Consider the following 19,998-nt stretch of genomic DNA (forward strand, 5'->3'; position numbering starts at 1 on the left):
TACATGATATTACTAAAGGCCTCAATTTTAGATGTGCAACTAGCAGGTAGCTCGGTAGCGTGTAAATGACAGACAGCTGGTAAAGAGAGTTGTTGGAACGTGCCTGCCTCTTAGATTTTTTCAGAACATCACGCATCATATAATGTTTAGCCATTCACCCAAAAAGGATTCAAAGTTGGGAAGCAGCTTGTCCTGTCTATGAAGCTAACATTAGCTAATGGTGTGTTCAGACTATAGGTGACAAATCAAAAGGCTACAAGTCATTTTCAAATGGAAGCCGGTGACAAAGATACAAGCTGACGGCCAACACTTGCTGCATGAAGGACATGATGCGCTATAAATCAAAGTTGAGCTGGCCTGGGATTTCAACGGCGACTCTTCCACGCTTGGCCGTTTTGAGCTTTCGTGGCTCATAGTGTGAACCAGGCATAAAGCAGCTACAGTGCAGAGCTGTTAACAGTATCATTAAGTGTATTATTATGCAGACCAGAAATAAGGGCCTAAAGTCTAATTCATTTTCAAAACCGCAATATTGGTGAGCAATAAGTTAGGTATCTTCTTAAATCTGTCAGTCCTACAATGTTTGTTATTGAGCTTCTTCAGTAACCACGCCCACAACAAAGCTGCACCTGCAGTGTGACTACCAGGGCATTCAATATGACTTGTAAAATAACTTAGTTCCTGGAGGTTTATAGAAAAGCCATATTTGGTGTACAATTCTGAAACTGTATGTATGTGCACACACCATGGGAGAAACTACTGCACAGACCTCCTTCCATATTTTACAAGAAAAGCTATTAATGCATGCATGTATTATGGTGGTGCAGTGCAGGGATTCAGGGATTTGTCGCGTCTGAGTATTAATATGTTTCGAGCACAAAATCACAGGCTGCTATCTTACTGGCTGAAACAAAAATGGCATACTGACTGTAAGCATAATCACGCACACACACACACACACACACACAATAGAAAGTCGGTCAATGAATGGGAGGGGGCAGGTAGACTAGCAGGTGCTGTGTTGCTGGAAGATATGGCTTCTGTCCACCTCAGCATTTCTAAACACTCAGTTATCTTCCCTCTTCACAGGAGGAGAGGTCATTTCTTTTTTGCCTCAGCACCGCCGTCCTCTCCTCATTTCCGCTCTCCCCTTCTGCTCCAGCCTTTTCTACTGTCTCATTTATCGACTCTCCACCTCTTCTTTTATATCCTTCCCCTTTAGCTTTTATCTCCTTTTTCCCAGCATCCTCATGCTTTTCCTTTTCCACTCCTCCACCCTTCTCCTCTCCATCCCCTCCTTCCTCCGCAGCTCCTCTTCGTCTCCTGCGCTCTCAGTGGAACAGCCCATTCAGCAACAAAACAAAGCTGCCCACAGCATCACACACCAGCTAATCAAGCAAGACCAGAATGCAGCAGCCCTCACATCCACTCAACACCACCATGATACTGGGAGGCACTGGAGGGGAGAAGTTGGAGGAAGACATAAAAGATTGTGTTTTAGAAAAAAAAGGTTGAGGAGAATAAATGTGCACAGGACAATATTACCTAGCTGATAAGCACCAAAGGTAATTTGGATTTCAAAGGTTCAGTCTGTGTTTACATTTGCCTTATGGACAAAGTGAAGAGAATGAGTTGACAGTACAAAAGGCCGTAACCAATGCAGGTAAAGACGAGACGGAAAGGAAGGCTAAAGGAGGGCATGAGGGAGAGGCAGAAGGATAATAGGCTGAAGAAAATTCTCTGACAGGCCATCCCCAGCGAGGTAGGGTATTGATGATGAAACCCAAAAATGGTCAGCTGCAATCTCCTCCTCGACAGAGGATGAGGTTTTTACAAGCTAGCATGCCGGCCAGCTCCTCTGCAAACGGGAAATATCTGATGTTCGGCTTCAGGGGAAACTCTAAACACAACAAAGGCGCCAATCCTGCTAGATGCAGAGATGGGAGAGATATGTAAACATGCCACAGCAACAACATTGTAAGCTGGCAAAAAGTTGGAAACCTACAAGATAAAATATTCCTACCCATGGTCAAGGCACAGATTTGCTCCACGGTGGGATTGGGGAAGGAAAGTGTGTTACTGACATGAGAAACATATCCTCTTCTTACAGCAAGAGGAAGAGGGGAGGCTTAAGAACAAGGGCGGGGAAGACTGTGGAAGCAGAACTGCTGCAGCGATGGACATGTGCTAGAAGACAGCCAACTCTGCCAGGCAAGTTGTTGGAACACTCACCACTTCCGCCAGTCTGGCTTCAACCTTTTGAATTCTGATCACAGAAGCCATTAGTGTCTAACCTCAGAAAGCCCTCATTCTCAAGTTATTGCTTCATGTGCCTTGCTCTTGAGGAACTTTATCACTGAACCGTAGCTCGACTTCTCTGTCAAGCTAACACTGGATATCAAGTTTGAATGCTCAAAATCAGACTTTACCCAGCTAACTCCCTTGTAATATCCAACTGAGCCCATGTGCAGTATAGCCCACGATAGAAAAGAGCAGGTCATCGTGCGGTTGACTTTTTCATGACCAAATTAGAAACCAGACCCAAGTAGTGATTTTACGGGGGTTAATGTGTAGGGATTTTTTTCCCCAGGTGAAAACATTAGTTATAATGTGTTAACTAGTGAGTGACAGAGCCAGGTGAGCTGAAATTGTTGAAATTGGAAAATTCTGTGATCTTCAACTTCTGTGAAGTTGAAGATCCTTCACAGCCCTGACCTCAAAATCCGCCATGGCTGTGCCCAGCATCCACAGTAGTAAATCTCTAGGAATACACCGCTTATTCACACTTCTTTTTTATTTGTGTCTCATTAAATCAGTCACAAACATTGCTGAATACACTGCCATCATCTATCTGTGGACATGCAATGCGCTACTATCAACTAGGGCTAGACTCCCCCTACCAATTACAACTGCCCGTTTAACAGACGGATATGCGAGTGGTATCAAACTTTTTTCCCAAAATGTTGAATTATTCCTTTAAAAGGTCAACTTTCATTTCTGAATTAACAATTTACAGAAGACTTTCCTCTGCTCAGACAATGTGCCACTAAACGCTCATTAGCACCAAGATTATAGGCAGACAGGGCAAACTGTGGGTACAGTTGTGCATATGTTGTAAAATGTTTATTATACTCATACGCCTACTGATGATTGTATTCCGTTTCTGGGGTTCTACATGCTACATTTTCACTTGTTCTAATGATATTCTGGTGCTAAGCAGGGAAAACAGAAGCTCGACAGAAATAAATCGTACAGAGAAATGTCATTACATGCTTAAAGGTTGTAATAAAGGCAGGACAGAATGCCTGGGTGTGATGCACGACATTAATGGTGTTAAAAGGAACGAGTGGGATGGTAAGGAGGAAGAAAGGGCAGAGTGTGCTGTGAGGATGAGAGAGCATGATGGCAGGCAGCAGAGACGAGACCGTGGTGAGGAGACCGAGAGGCGCGAGTGATGGTGTGGAGTAGAGGAGAGTGTGATGGTAGGATGGGATTTGAGTCTTTTAACTTCATTAGTTCCGCCTCAGTCTGGGGTCTGTAGATTATGTCTAATTAAGCAGCTTAACATGGCTTAAAAAGCACCACACAGAAAGCACAAGAGCCTTATCTGTCAACCTGCTCAAACGATTCTCCACTTCTCCTTTTCTTCCCGTGGCAGGCTAACATAAATTCCCTTTGCATGGCCTTTATGCTAGAGAGATTAGAGGCTCCTCTAACATCGGCGCAAGCTGGATAGTTAGCAGCCGCAGCGATAGCCGTGTGCTGGGGAGAGGGAGCGAGAGCGAGAGAGAGCATGTGTGGCGAGCGGTTGGGAGGCAGAGGAGCAGGCAGATGCTTCCTCTCAGACTGCAGGGGGAGAGAGTCGACAAAGAAGGGTGGGGCTCACCAAACACGAGTGCTCCTGTCAATCTAACCAGCATTGGTACACAAGCCAGAGTTAGGTCCGACAGTCTGCTCATTATCAGAGAGTGTAACAATACATCACCAACTAGGCAGTAGCATTAACACCAGTATGGGGCAGGTAACAATCTAAAAGTACAGGTGATTTGTTGAACAGATGCACAAGCCAAAGAGGTGCAATATTCCCTCCAAATATTGAGTGGGTTAACAAAAGCATTCCAGTTTAGTCAGGTTTTGGGAGTATTTTGGTTATGTGTTTAAGTAACTTTATATCCTGTTTCAGAAACCTGGATAGCTGCAGTACTCTGACAGCGTAATAGAGTTACACCGTTATACACCGTTTTTGATGATCGTCATGTGTGCAACTTAGTTATGTACTTAATCAATAAAACAGAACAAAAATCTCATAATAAATGATACAATCATGTAGAAAAGTCTTAAGCAGAGAAGCTCTTGTTATTATTTTTAGTTGCAGCCCTAATGATGATTTACATACTGAAATGAAGCCAGACATCTGTAATGTGAAAGATAAATTGGGTTGACTCAAAACTGGGATACTGCTGTGCATGTAAACACACTCATTACAAAAACGGTTACAACGACAACAACAACCTTTACTGAACAGATGTAAGTATCTGCTGGGTTGGGTTACTGTTAATCTTGTTTGGTGAGACGCCTCATCACACATCACAGCAATAAACACACACTTTGAATGAAGAGTGTGTGTGCCCGCTCCACCTCTTCCTATGCACTACCTGTTAATTATCGAGCCGGAGTATCTCCGCAGTGATTGTGTGACATCAGACATTCCTTGTTGCCATATGTCATGACAGAATGACTTGTTTTATGTAACGGGGGAGGAGTTGGCGTTAGCGGTAAAAAATAAAACGCTGGGTCACTGGGCGTTTGGCTGCACTCAGCTTTCCATACCAGGCGACATTCCCCACCTCAGGCAGACAAAAATCACTCCCTTCTTTTTCAGCGTCTACAGGTAATCTTACTCACTGATCTTCTTCATTCCTGCATCGGTTCTATCTTTTGTGACAATGGTATGCAAACAAAACCATACAAAAACAATTCCCACTAATCCACAAGCACAATCTTCCAGTTGTTGAGGCAGAATGTACTGGATTATCTGTTGTCAGACTGAGCAAAGCAAAATGGCCGCCCTACACACACACACACACACACACACACACACACACACACACACACACACACACACACACACACACACACACACACACACACACACACACACACACACACACACACACACACACACACACACACACACACACACACACACACACACACACACACACACACACACACACACACACACACACACACACACACACACACACACACACACACACACACACACACACACACACACACACACACACACACACACACAATAGCCTTAAGGCAAAATCCACAGTGTCTCTTTCTGACCCCAACTCATCTCATTCACTCCAGGTACGAGGCCCCTGGGTGGAGAAAATCTGGCCCACAAATAGGTGCACAACATGAGGTCTTTACATTATAAAAACGTGACAGTGAAAGAAAGAACAACGGCAAAGAAAGACAGAGAAATAGGCCATGGCTACAGAGAGGAGAGCAAGGTAGTGATGAAGAGATAAAGTCAAAGCCTGACTGAAGTAGTGAAGAGAAAGAGTGCGGGACTTGGAAAGGAGGAAGAGATGAAGAGAGAGCTGCTATCTGATAGAAGGGATTTGCCCTTCACTGGAACAGTAATTTACTAAAGCCATTCTGCAGAGGCCCATCAGTGGCGATCTGCTGGCAGATTAGACAACAAAACCTCATCCCTCCCCCCCTAGCCAATCGGAGCCGGGCAGCAAACACAGGGCAGAGGACACAAGAGGGGAGGGGCAAAATTTCCTGTCTCTGTCTGTTGAATTTAGAGAGGCCACATACACAAACACACATGTGCGGCAGAATGCGACAGGAGACTGAATTGGAGTTAGAGCCATTACTGTTGCATTTTCCCACCCTCAGGATACAGCAGCCAGCACTGCTTGGTTGCAAGAGCTAGAGATTTGTCATTTATAATCAGTTTTCTGCTCTTGTTTCCCCTGTGCTGGCTTGTGCTTTTTGCAGTTTGTATCCTGCCCTGAAGGCCCTCACAGCATTCCTCTGTTGTGTTGGTCCAGTCACTCTGCCCTCCCTCCCTCTGTCTCGGCCTCCTCCCCATCCCTCTCTCCGTCTCCCTCTCTCCGTGCACTGCAGAGGCAGTGTGCCCCAGCTGTGCAAGCAGTAGGAGCGGTTTACCATGGTACATCATCAGGGAGCCCTGGGAGCACTGCCCAACACGCTCTCAGAGCTTCTCACAACCGCGTTTCACACATGATTCTGGACATTATAGACCCTCTGAACAAGTCAACGACCCAACGTTTGCTAAAACAAACTCTCCTGGCAAACTCCAATGGCTTAAATGCAAATCTCAACTTATCTTATTCTTGAGTACTATGTAGCACAGATAAGGACTTGACTCAAAATATATAACTACTGTTGGATCACAATTTAAGTGCAAATCTGTCGACCTTGTGGTGTACCAAATGGTTCCAGCTAGCTTATTGATAGATGCACACACCCATGACTGAGCTCTTCTTGGCGATACAGGCCTAACCATCGACATCCTGCGTCGCCCTCTTTAGCGCCGCTGCCGACACGTGAAAAAACAAACAAAGTAGAATGGGGAGCTATTCCTTCCCTCTCTCTGCCAACACTGCTTTCCTGTCTTCTCCTTTAGGGCTGCTGCCCAACCTCACAAGACCCCTGAGGATCCCCCTGAGGCCCTGAGGAGAGGCCTGACATCACCCACCCATGTCTCCTGTCAACTATGACCTCTGGAGGGAGAAGGGAGAGGAAAACGAAAATCCCTCTGTGGTCTAAATGCTGCATGTGAATACCCTCGGAGTTGCACAGTTTCCTAGAATCTGATCCACTAAGGCCAAACAGTGAGAGATTAGGGACAGAGAGGACATAGTTACATAGATGTGAAGCAAAAACTGAAATATTGTAGAAGGGAGTCTCTGTAATATATAAGTGTGTTGTAATAGAGATTGCTAAAGGTCTGACAATAAGTGTGCTCATGTGCAATACCTTAAGTTGTGGTTCAAGGGCAGGTTAAACTAGTCTCAGGAACTTGTTTTGTTCGTTCTACCAATTAGCACACAGACAAGAAGTGCCCTACGATCAAAACAGCGTGACTCAGAGGATCTGACAGGCTTATGGCAACACCTAAACTGATGGCTCCGATATACTTTTTGACCTTTTACTCTTATAATTCTTCCCTTTGTACTATTTTTTTGTAGTCTTGCCATTCTAAATCGCCCCTTTCTTTATTTAGAAATAAAGGAAGCATCATCATCCCGACAAGGATAGCTTTGGTGTCGTTTCTGGCAGAAGTTTGACAGGAAACTCATATAGGCGAGGTAATTGCCAATTACTGCTATCACAGTGATTCTGAATGTTCCCAAGATTATAATGGCAGTGGAAAAACACTAGATCCCAGAAATCCTTACTTTAAATTTACATTGCGTATTTCCCTGACATAATGTATACATACTTTATGGTTGAAATAAAGCATTACCTGAGTACTCCCAGACAATCTTCAGTAGAGAAGTAGAATGGATTTCTACTCAAATCAAACAACTTGTTCTTCTCAAACGACTTTCATCATTAGTTTTCAGTTGTGCACAGCCACTGCTAAAGTGGCTGGGTTTTAAAGCTCCATGTGGGTATTCTTGGAGACATAAGAACTGCTCTGATTGAACTAAAGCTTTTTTGGCTAGGAATGCCATTAGCCTGATTTCCCATGTTCCAAAATGGGCAAAGCTACATTTTGGATAAACTCTTTTTATTCAATCTATCCACCACTAAGTGAGGACCAATCCAGGCTGGGGATTCAAGTATTACTGGTGTAAAAGCACATCCATTCTCTAATAAATCCCTTTTGCATAATGTGTCTTAAATTTGATGTCAGGAAAAGAGCCAAACATTTCATAATCTATGAGGCACGTGAACAAAGGAGACAAGGACAGGAACAAATTCCAACCACAATGCCATGGTGTGTCTGAGCTTGTTTAACGACTTTCTTGATTGTTCAAAGATATGTCTTCGCATGGGCTAGATATGATCAGCAACTGAGAACAAAAGAAAATCTTTAATCTGCATTTTCCACAATCACTGCAGGATGAATACACTATTAGTTATTCACAGTCATTAGTGATTAACTACTTTGCCTTTTAGGAGTAACTGCATGACTGAAAACATAACAGCCTGCATGGAACAAACACTGTTTGGACAGTAGATCAAACAATCAAGTTCAATGCCATTGAACAATATAGTAACACTAACTATATACTGTATTGGATGTCTGGCGGCCTGTAACTTGACCCCCTTACTGGGCCTGAGCAAAATGTATTTTTAAGACGTTTTAGACTACAGTTACAGCTGCTTGGTTGTATACTAAGATGTACTCATATTTTCAAATCCCCAGCTTTGTTTTTTTAGCACTAACTTAATAAAATTAATCAAAGAGATATTTTGCTGGTTTAAATCCAACTCTGTGTTATGGCAATGTGGCATATGGCAACAGTTACTGGCTCTGGTGGAGCTTGGACACTTCTAACCTGCATTAAGGGAAAGTTTGAAACTAATTTTAACCATTTTAAACCTGTCTCTCAAAGTCCCCAAAATGTATGCAAATGAATAACTAAATAGCAAACATACCCCTTTAAATGGATGTGAATAATTTTCTCCTTACTTGAGAAGGAAAACATTTAATTTTTAAGGATTTCGTCTACCTGCACAAATAGCAGAATTGAAATGATATTTCAAATGTAAAGACAGAAATGCTTCCTGCCCCTCTTTGCTCCCCTCTTTGGCCACTACAACGACCAAAGTGATCCAAACTCTGGCATTACAGTGAAGACAAGGCCTCTGTGGAAATCTTAAGACTCCCAGTGTTTTGATATTCATGTTTCACCAAAGATTAGTCCAGCTGATGTTCACCTCTCTTCGTCTCATTTTCTTTCTGGCAGTCACATGGATTTAAGCAACAACAGGCCCGGCTCACCCTGACCTGACAAACTGCATTCCCAACGACCTTTTCCCTCATTGGGCAAAAAAGGTCTGCATTCTCTTCCCTCTGATGACTGTGACTAATACGAGCTGTGGTGTGGTTAAGGCCGTCCTCTCCCTGAACAACCCTCACACCAAAAACAACTCCTAGAAATGTTTACATTCTTCACCCATGTTTCCCTTACTTTTATCATCACAACTTAGGACACACAGTACATGGAAGTCGGCATGAGAAACAAAGAACTCGTACAGACTCAGGTTTATGGTTTGTGGGGATCTGCAACCAAAGATGATGTATTCAAAGTATTATTAGAAATAGAAACATCAGCAAAAACTATTGTGTGACATTTCACACAATGTCTCGCTTTTTTGACTCATGAACAGTAACTTAAAATCGTATTAACAATTTCACACTTCTACTAGATTAGGCACAGTGTGACCTCGGCTGTGCTTTCAGTTTATTCCGTGTAAAGCTGACTGCAACAGTTTCAAATATTTAACTGAGATCATGAGGGTATGGAATACATTTTGAAAGCCACACTTGACACACGTGACAAATGGACGGAGAATTGAGACACATTTCTCCAGTCCTCATTGGGAATGTTACAAAATGGTGGATCCTCATGAGCTGCTGGAGCCCAGCAACAGGAAATGAACTCTGACATAAGAGCTATGGACCTTGGGGCCCCAACTGCATCCTGGGAAATTATGGCACTGAGAAGAGAAATGACCCATGTCACCCCAAAGAAAACCCAACTCAGAGCTAAATCCATTTACAACCCTCTAAAATGGCATACTGGATTATATATAGTATATATCGTCATAGTATTCATAGCAGCGTTTTCTAATTGCCTCTAGATTCAAGCGAGTATTTATTTAGCACAAACAAATGCGCTGTTTGCCCAACAACAATAAAAAGCTGAGTAACAAGGTCAAAACCAGGCCAGCACAGTGACTAGCAGTATGGTGGAAATAATGGGCTGTCTTTCTTTTATGCAGATGGACCAACAAGCACCACAATAAAGACAGCCAACAGCAGAAGCAAATGGGGGGAGGAGGGGGGTAAAGACAGAGTATGACAGCGCTACCATCCTAAGATAGCATAACACAGTACCATTTGGCTGAGGCTGCTTTGGGTGTGCCTTGGTAAAATCCATCTTCCCTCTGCCGCCACTGCTGTTAGTTGCCATTCTGTGTTTTATGGCCATTTTCCCAGCCGTGAGACAATAGTATGGACATCATTAGCTAAGTGGTGGCTGGATGACAGGCAGTGACGCTGCGATCGATAACGGCAGGCCAAGCCATTCACAGGGTGAGCAGTGCTGCTTACTCATCAGCCCTCGGCTTGCATGAGCCCTAGCTGGAACCAGAAAATGGGACGTGGCCAGATAAGGGATGTGAAGGTGTCGGGGGCTCGCTGCCTGTGATAACAAATGGCTATGAACAGCCACCTTATCTTCTCACCTTAAAGAGGATATGATGTCCACTGTCACACAGCACCCAGAACCACTCTGACAGTTATGTTATGAGGGTGAGGAGGGGTCAGCTATGTGTGTGTGTGTGTGTGTGTGTGTGTGTGTGTGTGTGTGTGTGTGTGTGTGTGTGTGTGTGTGTGTGTGTGTGTATGTGTGTGTGTATGTATGTGTGTAGCGTACACCTTTTCACATCTGGGTGTCCCTATGAGTGAAAATAACAGTCAGCCATTACCAACTGTCAAATTTGGAGTTGCATCAATCATGAATGCTAATCAATTAGAGCCATGCAATGATTTGCAAATGTTAAAACGCCCGGAGCGAGCGCCGAATCAAGAATACCTAATCATAGCATTGTTAAAAATGCCCCTTGTCAAAATACAGGTTTTGTCTGTCCTTATGTGCGTGGGAGAGAGACAGTGTCAGCGCATATTCACTGGGGAAATGCCAAAGGCCACCACAGTGGTGGCCAGATCCCCCTGAAGTGGCATCTGAGGCAAACATCTAGTGACAAAGTGGTGCCCTTCCTGTGTCCTTAACCACTGCTGACAATCACACTGCACTGTGCTCCAAGGACAGACAATCTGAGGGATGGAGGGAGCCATGGGAGCAGAAATAAACAAACGGAAATATTTTGTGACAGTGTGAAAAAGGCAAGAAAGCGAAGCAGAGCAATCAATATCGCTTTGGAGGAGTTTGCAGAAAGCAAGTAAAAACTTGGGTTTGAGTGAAGTTCTTTCAAAGGCCTCTGGTTTTGTGGGTATGTAGGCACCTTTTCCCCTTCCTCTCCTCTCTACTTCTGTCCTATTTACTTCACTGATGCTTATCAGTCTGTGATTAAATCTGCCAACTTTAATTAGGATACGTTGGAAGAAAAACACCTCTCTGCCTACCACTCTCCACCTCTATCTTCTCTTTGATGCAGGTGTACGAAGACGCTTCCAATAAAGCTATCAGAACTGGGCAGAACAGAAGCAGCATGTAAGAGACATCATGATAAACAGCAACAACATGGCGGGATAACCAACAAACTAAAGCTCCTGTTCTGTGGTGTCTATATGCATTAACCATGAGCATTCACATACACATAGCTAAAGCAGTTCCATTTTAACAAGGCACAAAGAGACAGTGACAACTTACAGTAGAGGGACTATATTCAAGTATCACCACAGCCTCACTTCTTACCTCAGCACAGTTTGTAAACTGCCAAATACTGAAATAGTTCCTGCTCCATCTTTCACCAGATACCTAATCGTATTATGGCTAATGTGTCTAAATGAAATGAAAAGTTAGTCCCACAACCTACTGCTTTTAAATTACAATGTTTACAGCATAGTTACACGAGAGGAGTAGAGGTGAGGATTCTAGTTTGTAATATTACACCTGACAGGAGCAGCTTACATGTGCTGCCAGTCTTCATAGATAACACCCCAAACCTCAGTGTCTCAGTCGCACTAAAGTCGCTGTTGCAGGAGCGACTTTCTGGATAAAATGAATCCGACTGATCATACCCAAGGATTTATAACTCAGCAGCACTACATAATCAGAGAGAAATGTTCAATCATACATAAATCCAGCACTCCACCTCTGTACATTTGAAAAAAAAGGATGGGAAAGGATAGAGCTGCATTAAGCGCTAAGCACCATTATTGCTTGACTGCTGTTGAGCTTTCTGAACCAACAAGTTGTATGAAAATACACAAGACTACTCCTGCAGCTATTGAACAGAAGAAGGCGCGCCATCAAAGGCAAAGTGCCATAATTCAGAACGCCAAGCATACGCAGAGAGTGTAGACATTCTGAAAATTGGAAGTTATTGGCAAGAGTATTTACATAGCAAGCTATCCTCTGCTTACAGGGTGTTTCCAATGGCATTGGATCATTTATTCTTATCAAGTTGGTTACATTCAGCTTTTCTCTGATTATTAGTGAAATAAAATAGGCACTCTTGTTGCGCTCCTCTGAATCTTCCCCTCACCTTAGCTCTCCTCGTCTCCTCCACCTTATCTACTTGTCCGGTGCACACACACACACACACACACACGCATCGTAGGTGGACTTCCTACAGGAAACCCGGGGGCGCCACAAGAGAGAATCTCCAGAGAAAGTCAAACAATGACACAGAGGGACTTCTCCTGACTGCAGCCCAATTTAGGCAATGAATCCTGGAGGCTTGGGAGTGATATAAGAGTAGGTCAGCACGACAGGTTAAGACAAAAATGAAAATTAAGTGTGGGGAATGTGTGTGTGAGTGTGTCCACAGACTACAAACAAGCTTACATTGATCCCTTAATACGTGTGTAGGTGGATTTCAGGGCTGTCTCTCTTTGTTCCTGAGGGTGAGACGTTTCCAGCCTTTCAAAATCCAAAGTACAGTCAGCGTAAACACTGACTCACTCAAAAACAGTCTGAGGCTATTATACCCTTAACATGATAATGCAGTCATAGGATATGTATTAATGCATGACATGCCTCAGATTAGTCCCCTACACAATCCACAAAACTTGTGATCACGTTGGTGCTCTGTGTCGCCGGTACAAACTTTTTTTTTGTGTGATTACAGCAGCAGAAGTCCAACCTATTGAACTCTGGGCAGTGGCCTCATTTCGCTGGCAGTGACTCAATCATAACATCTTATCTACAGACATGCTGAGTCATGGAATTCAGCTGTGGCCAATAGCCAAGCAGCAGGGTTACTTATGGCGGTCATTGATTGGTTGATCCCTGAGCACAAAGCTGAAAGGGCACATACCAGGAACACAGCCTGAAGCAGAAACTGGCAGCCTGCATTTTACTTTACTCTCTCGTTCTTGTAGCTTTTTCCCCCCTCCAACTGACTACCTACTTTGTTGTGTCACTCTCTCCCTTTTCCTAGTTTCTCCCCTCATGTTGCCTCTCTACAGCTCTTCCAAATTACCATAGCCCATTAGCCTTGTCCCTCTGTTGTGTAATTGTAATTGTATCTGGAATAGCAAAGCAGGGCCGCTCACGTCCAGAGGTCACCATTCTTCAGTGGCTTACATCCTGGTCCTTCATCTCCATGGTTACCGTGCTTCCAAACAGTGTCCTTTTTTTTCTTGGGAAGAAATATGAAGGCTAGTTAAAACTCTCTACAGAGCCCTATGGCCACCATTCAAACCATAAATCATATCTAAAGCCCTTACATTCCACTAGCATTATCTATTAATAATGCATTTGTATTGGAAAAGCAATACCACGATTAGGTAGGCTTGTGATAGAGAGCAAATGCAATCTTTATTACCGAATGATTTCAATTAAAAAAAATCCTTTCAAACTTCTTGGGTGAACCATTTGTTCTAATAAAAAAGGGCGTATGCATAAGAATAATATATTTTCCTTTTATTTTGTTCTGACCATTGCTGATTTGGGGTCAGTTCCCCTCATACATAATTCGTCCATTCAGGATACAGAGTTAAACTGGCTCTAAAACAGAATAGGGGCACACTACAGAGGCCTCTATATCAAGCCATCCCCATCTGCAAATCTGTAATGAGCATGGGAGCTGAATCAGTAGGGAGAGAAGAAAACCTCAGTTCAACTGAGGCAGGCACACTTTCTAATGGAAATCCAGTTACAATCATCCCAGAATGCACTTCTCTCTGCCTAATAATCGGCCACTAGAACAAGGCAGCCATTGAGAAGAGTGTGACTGTAATCTGGTCCACCAAACTCCAAAGCTGCCCGCTATAATTAGCTCCTTTCTCCATCAAACACAGGCTTACACTGACTCACAAGCAAACTTCCCCTGTATTACAAGAGAGAGAGGAGATTTAGTGAACGGCACATTTTCGGCATATGGGGTCATCCTGCATTGACAGGTATGTTAGCTGTGAAGTCGGCAAACGAGCAAGTGAGAGGCCACTGTTTCATTCAAGGGTACAGGATTTTGTGGCAATACAAGTCTGGGCTGGCATGGAAATAATGTGGTATGGGTCAAGAAATACGTTTTCAAATGTGGTGATATTACAAGCCAGAAATGTATTGTTCCTTATCAAAATAACTCACAGCTGGGTTTACTGATTTAGAACAGGTTTCACACTAAAGGGCTCAAGTACTTTCCAATTTGCTTTTCTCATTTGATTACTGTTTCGGTGTTGAGAAGTCTTGATACAGTAAATAGTAGATATCCCTCCACTGTTTCTGTAACAAAGCATGCCAAACCCTGTGTTTATCTGTCCACATAATATGAGATAGACTCTCACTCCCAGTGGCCACATCAAATGATGAATCCGCATCTCTGGCCTACATCCTGACACACAAAGCCTGCCCTCCTCTAATCCCGGGAACATGTTCTAGTCCAGGGACTCACGACACGATCCGCAGCCCAGAGGCAGGCGGGCAGGCAGACAGACAGGGGTGAGTGGGTATGCTGGTGGCTAGTCTGCTGCCTGGGCAAATGGCACGGCTATTAGGGGAAGAAGAGGCTTCCTGAAGAGGTGTGACTGCACTGCAAAGGGCCCAATCAAGCAGAGAACAGAAGTGCTGACAGCTGCTAATGCATTTACCTGAGAGCAAAGAGACTGCCTTTGCCAGGGGAAGTGTGTGGTGTGTGTGTGTGTGTGTGTGTGTGTGTGTGTGTGTGTGTGTGTGTGTGTGTGTGTGTGTGTGTGTGTGTGTGTGTGTGTGTGTGTGTTTACTTCCTCCTTAGCATGGTCTTCCCAATAAGGTTGATTAAGATCAAAAGGAGAGGAAAAAGTCATCAAGAAGCACTCAGCCAAGCACAGCCAGCAAATGCAGCGTTATGAGTCAACTTATTTACTTGTAAATTAAGTAAAATCCACACCATAGTGCCATATATCCATTAACAAATGACAAAGTTCCTGTCTCGAAAACGTCCCCTCGATCTGGCAGTGACACAACAGTATAGGCCACAGCTCATGTGCACCTATGTGTTAAGGCTATATCACAAACCTTCACGGACATGTCCCTACTTAAGTCTCTGCTGAAATCTTTCACAGTCAATCTTGAATCAATATTCCGGAGACAGGTAGAAAGATTACTTTTGGAAATTAAAAGTACTGAAGTCCAGTGGAAGGACTCTGAAAAAAGGGATTGGCTAGCTGTGCAATGACCACTTTGCAGTGGCAGTGAGATTAAGCTGTGAAAGGTTCTGACAAAAAAAATAGATTAATGGTAGTGTTAATTATTATCATTAGGTCACCTGAATCAGTCTATCTGTAGGTTACCGTAGAACACGGAGGGGTAGACATGCAGCATCCATACTGTCAAGTTAAATGCCCCCAAGCTGAAAGATTTGAGTCATTTGTGTGACAGGTAAAGTTAAACAGGAACTTAGCAGTTACCTCCTGGTAGGGCATAGGCACATTATCTGACTGTGTCACCAGGAAGCCCTGTACACGCAGCAGATTACAGTCACAGTTAACAAGAGAGAAAAGAATCATCAGGACAAACGTGTCTAATTCTGTTAAAGACACTTAACGGTCATTCGTTATATTAACGACATCTGGAACTCATGTTATGTGTTATATTAACAAATACAGTCACTTATATTTCATGTATATAATTCAATGCCATATGTTTAGTTTTGCTTGTGTTCATGTTTATATTTATGTAGGCACTGTCAAATCAAGTCAAATTCCTTGCAATGAAAATTGTCTGACGATAAACCTGATTCTGATTATGTTTAAGAGCTTATATCATGAACTAAATATGACGAGGGCAAAGGTTTGTGGCGACTGAACTGCTATAACATGTGAAATAAAAAGCCCAAGCAGCTACATTAGACAACTTATAACTTCACAAGGCCTTATTTTAAAGTCACTTAACTATTATTTTTTGAACCGGGAGATGATGAGAACATTAATAAATTCACCAAACATGCAGCGTGAAACCCACACATCATACTTCCCCTCTTATGAATTGAAAGTGCTAATTGCTGATCATGAGAGTTAGCCAGGCCTGACAAGAGCAATGCATTCCAGGTGCTGTTGTACAAACAATTTTAATGTTTGGACAAGATCCATTTTTTATGACCCCCTTTCTCCTCTGTGCACTTCCTATTGAAAACATGCAGGAAACTGTAACCTATCTGGCTTTATTTATGTATTTATTGTTGACCACCATATGCATGGTCATCCGAATAAACATTACAGATACCATTAGCTTCATATCCCACCAGCCCTCAGGGGGGGGCTAGGGTTGACTCCCAGGGTTTTTGTTATTCGCAGCACTACAAATTAAAACCCAAGCTGCAATGTAGGAAGGAGGTAAACGCCTTAACAGATTTGTCAAGGTTGTTTCAAATGTGTCCATTCACATGTATGATTTGGGGAAGAGTATCTAGTGTAGTCTACATACCATAGCATTCCTCCCTCTCTCCAGCTCTCGTCCACTCCTTTCTTTCCTTCTCTGTCTGTCCCTCTGCAGCCGGCGAAAGACTTTAAAAAACAGACAAAAACACTTCCTACCAGCACTCAAGCCGATGGTTTTTCCGCTTTGTTTTTTTAAATACACGAATGTGTGTCCATCGCTTCCCACATTAAGTGCTCGTTTTCATCAGTCTGAAGTTTTCACATGCATTTTCTCTCCTCGTCTGCGGAGAGGAGAGGAGGAAAAGCAACTCAATTCTCGTCAAGAAAAGACAAAAATGCTGTTCAAACTCCAGTCTTTTCCTTCAGCGCGGCTGGAAACGACGAGAAAAGGGGGGAGGCGTTGTGAAAAAAACAAAAAAAAAAGCGCTGTTTCGGTGTGTTTTTTCCTTCTTGGTTCAACCACCACGTTGTTTTGACCAATTATTATTTCCTTTGTTGTGTCAAAAATAAAAAAAAGAGTCCGTATGAGACGCGATAAGCTCAGCCTTCATTCACCAAAGCGCCGCTTTTTAATGCACAGCGGCTCGTCCCGACGCGTTGTTTTCCTTTCTAATGTTAAGCCCCTTACAGGCTAAATGTGTGACGGTGTGTTTAAGTCTATTTTTTTCAGCTTCCCAATAATGGCGGACCTTCTCCCGAATCCAGCATCTCCGTCCCCTCCTATTGAGAGAGAGAGAGAGAGAGAGAGAGAGAGAGAGAGAGAGAGAGAGAGAGAGAGAGAGAGAGAGAGAGAGAGAGAGAGAGAGAGAGAGAGAGAGAGAGAGAGAGAGAGAGAGAGAGAGAGAGAGAGAGAGAGAGAGAGAGAGAGAGAGAGAGAGAGAGAGAGAGAGAGAGAGAGAGAGAGAGAGAGAGAGAGAGAGAGAGAGAGAGACTCACCCAGCGGTTCATGGACACAATTACAACCCACACGCACTGTTTATGAAGAGATTTAACTTAGACAAAAAATAAATAAACATATATCCATTGTCTCTTTGCTGTCTTTTTACCTTATCATCTGTTAAGTGTATTACTGTTCGTTAAAAGTCTATCGTTTAACTGTCCTTGTGTGTGTGCGTGTGTGTGTGTGTGGATTTCTATGCGCCTTTGCCTTTGCTCCTGCTGTCGAAGCACTTTGAAAACTTTTGTTTTTAAAAGGTTCCATATATGTAAATAGGGTTATTTTTATAATAACATAACAATATATATATTTATATGTATATATATATATTAGTCAAAAAGACAGAACATGCTGAAGAAAACTTCTTTCTGGATTCCATAAGAAATTGTGTTTATTTTGCTTTCTTTCTTACTTTTTAGTAGTCGCAAGACTAAAAATTACAACAACAGTAAATCAATAAAATATGTATTTTTTAAATGTATACATAAAAGTCCACAGAATAAAAAATAAACACTGGGGATAAAGCGAAAATAATGTCAAAAATAATGGTTAAAACTCAAAAACTAAGACTATACATTACTCCACATTAAAGATTAAAAAGATAGAGCTTGCCATTTCAATGTGTAACTTTATACTTATAGCTACTTAAACAAAATTAAAATCTGTACTTTTTCATGTTGTCAGTCATCGTTGTGATACCTCTCTATCATTTCCCTCTCTGTAGCACTTGGAGCATGCTTTCCCATTGAAAAGTACAACAACAGAAAGGAGGGGGAGATGGATATATTTTTTCTTCTTTTTCCACACATATTTTATCCACTTATACTGTAGATCATTTCTCAGTCTTTCAGTCAGTCTACTACATTGCTGATATCAGATGTGTTTTCCAGGATTGCAACACTGTTTTTGAGCATCGAGAAGAAGAATGTCCCATGTCTCACACATCACTTCCTTTCACAACTGTTTCCATGCACAAACTCAAACACTTGTCATCCTCTAACAGATTTTAATGTCCCGTGCGTTTTCACATGGGCACGGAGATAAAATATTTAATACCTTTGCTGAGAAAATTCATCATCTCAAAGGTTCTTCCTAAATTGTTATGTTGTGGCCACTCATCCTCAGGGTTTTTTTTTAAGTGAGATTCCATGATATTTTATTATAAAGCAGGTCCAGGTGCTATATAAATACCGTGGAAGCATCTAAATGCTCAATCCAGAAACTGTCTTTAAAGGAGCCGTCAAGACTTCTGTAGTTGCGATGTTGCCACTATGGTCCAATACCCGGAAAGAGGCAGGCCTATCTCACCGAAACACCCCTAATTTGCATTTGAGTCGCTCGAACTGCCGTTTGAGCGGCTGTTTTTTGGACCTGGGGGAAGAGCAGGGCCAGCAAGCGGCCGCTCAAGCAGCCGCTTAAACCCTGATAGAAGCCGACTGCTGATTGGATGTAGCTCTCAGCGGGATGTGGCGTGTAGTAGGAGAGACGCCACAACGGCACAGTGAAGTAGAGAGCAGACCGGAGCAGCGCAGAAAATGATCTCCGCACGGGCTTGTAATGAGTGCTGCAGCGGCCGGGTTGGCTTCTGACCTGCCTAGGTTACTGCAAGCGGGTTGACAAACAGTCTTAAAGCACCCAAAATGTTTTAAGATGGAGTGTTTTCTTCCATGTTACTTGTACATAAGTTGACGTTGTAGTCGTATGGGCTACCTTAAATCAAACTATTCTGTACTTTGAGGAAGACCGGTGCGTCACTGTATCACAAATCAGGTGATCATCGGCAATCGAAACCCATTCAAAGTGATACGTCCCCTCCGGAGTCTGGTAAATCCCTGTCAGGCCTTTTTTTGTAATGGTAACATGGCGGGTGAGCTGCCATTTTAGAGGGCATGCCCTGAAACTTTGGCCACATTTTACCCTGATGGAAATGCACCTATTATAGGTCAAAAAAGTGCCTGTACTGTGCCGTCAGTAATTAGGGAGCAATGGAGGAAGGGACGGCTTTAAGAAACATTCCAGTTGGTTCCTAATGTTGTAGCCCAACTGTCAACTATGGGAAAACACAAAAAATATTTCAAACAGAGGTGAATACAGGTTTATTCAGACAGACAGAAAGAAAAAATGTTGTTTTGTTTTTTTAACAATGTAGCATGTAAACAAAGAAACCCAAAATATGAGTATAAACCTAAACATTAGCATAATATGTCCCCTTTAAGCTCCTAAAGTCGATTTTTTTTTCCTCAGAAAGGCAAGACAACTACTTCCACATACTTGGAGAAATGTC

General features: G+C 42.9%; 1 protein-coding gene across 1 annotated transcript in view; it reads right to left on the reverse strand.

Moving 5' to 3' along the window:
* Positions 1-17,462, reverse strand: part of arhgap35a (Rho GTPase activating protein 35a) — a 59,504-nt gene extending 42,042 nt beyond the window's left edge. The window contains exon 1 of the mRNA XM_083913833.1: positions 16,824-17,462. The gene's annotated coding sequence lies outside the window, so the exon portion shown is untranslated. The remainder of the gene's footprint in view (positions 1-16,823) is intronic.
* Between the last annotated feature and the right edge of the window lie 2,536 nt (positions 17,463-19,998).

The sequence above is a fragment of the Echiichthys vipera genome (genome assembly GCF_963691815.1).
Source record: "Echiichthys vipera genome assembly, chromosome: 5".
Lineage (NCBI taxonomy): Eukaryota > Metazoa > Chordata > Actinopteri > Perciformes > Trachinidae > Echiichthys > Echiichthys vipera.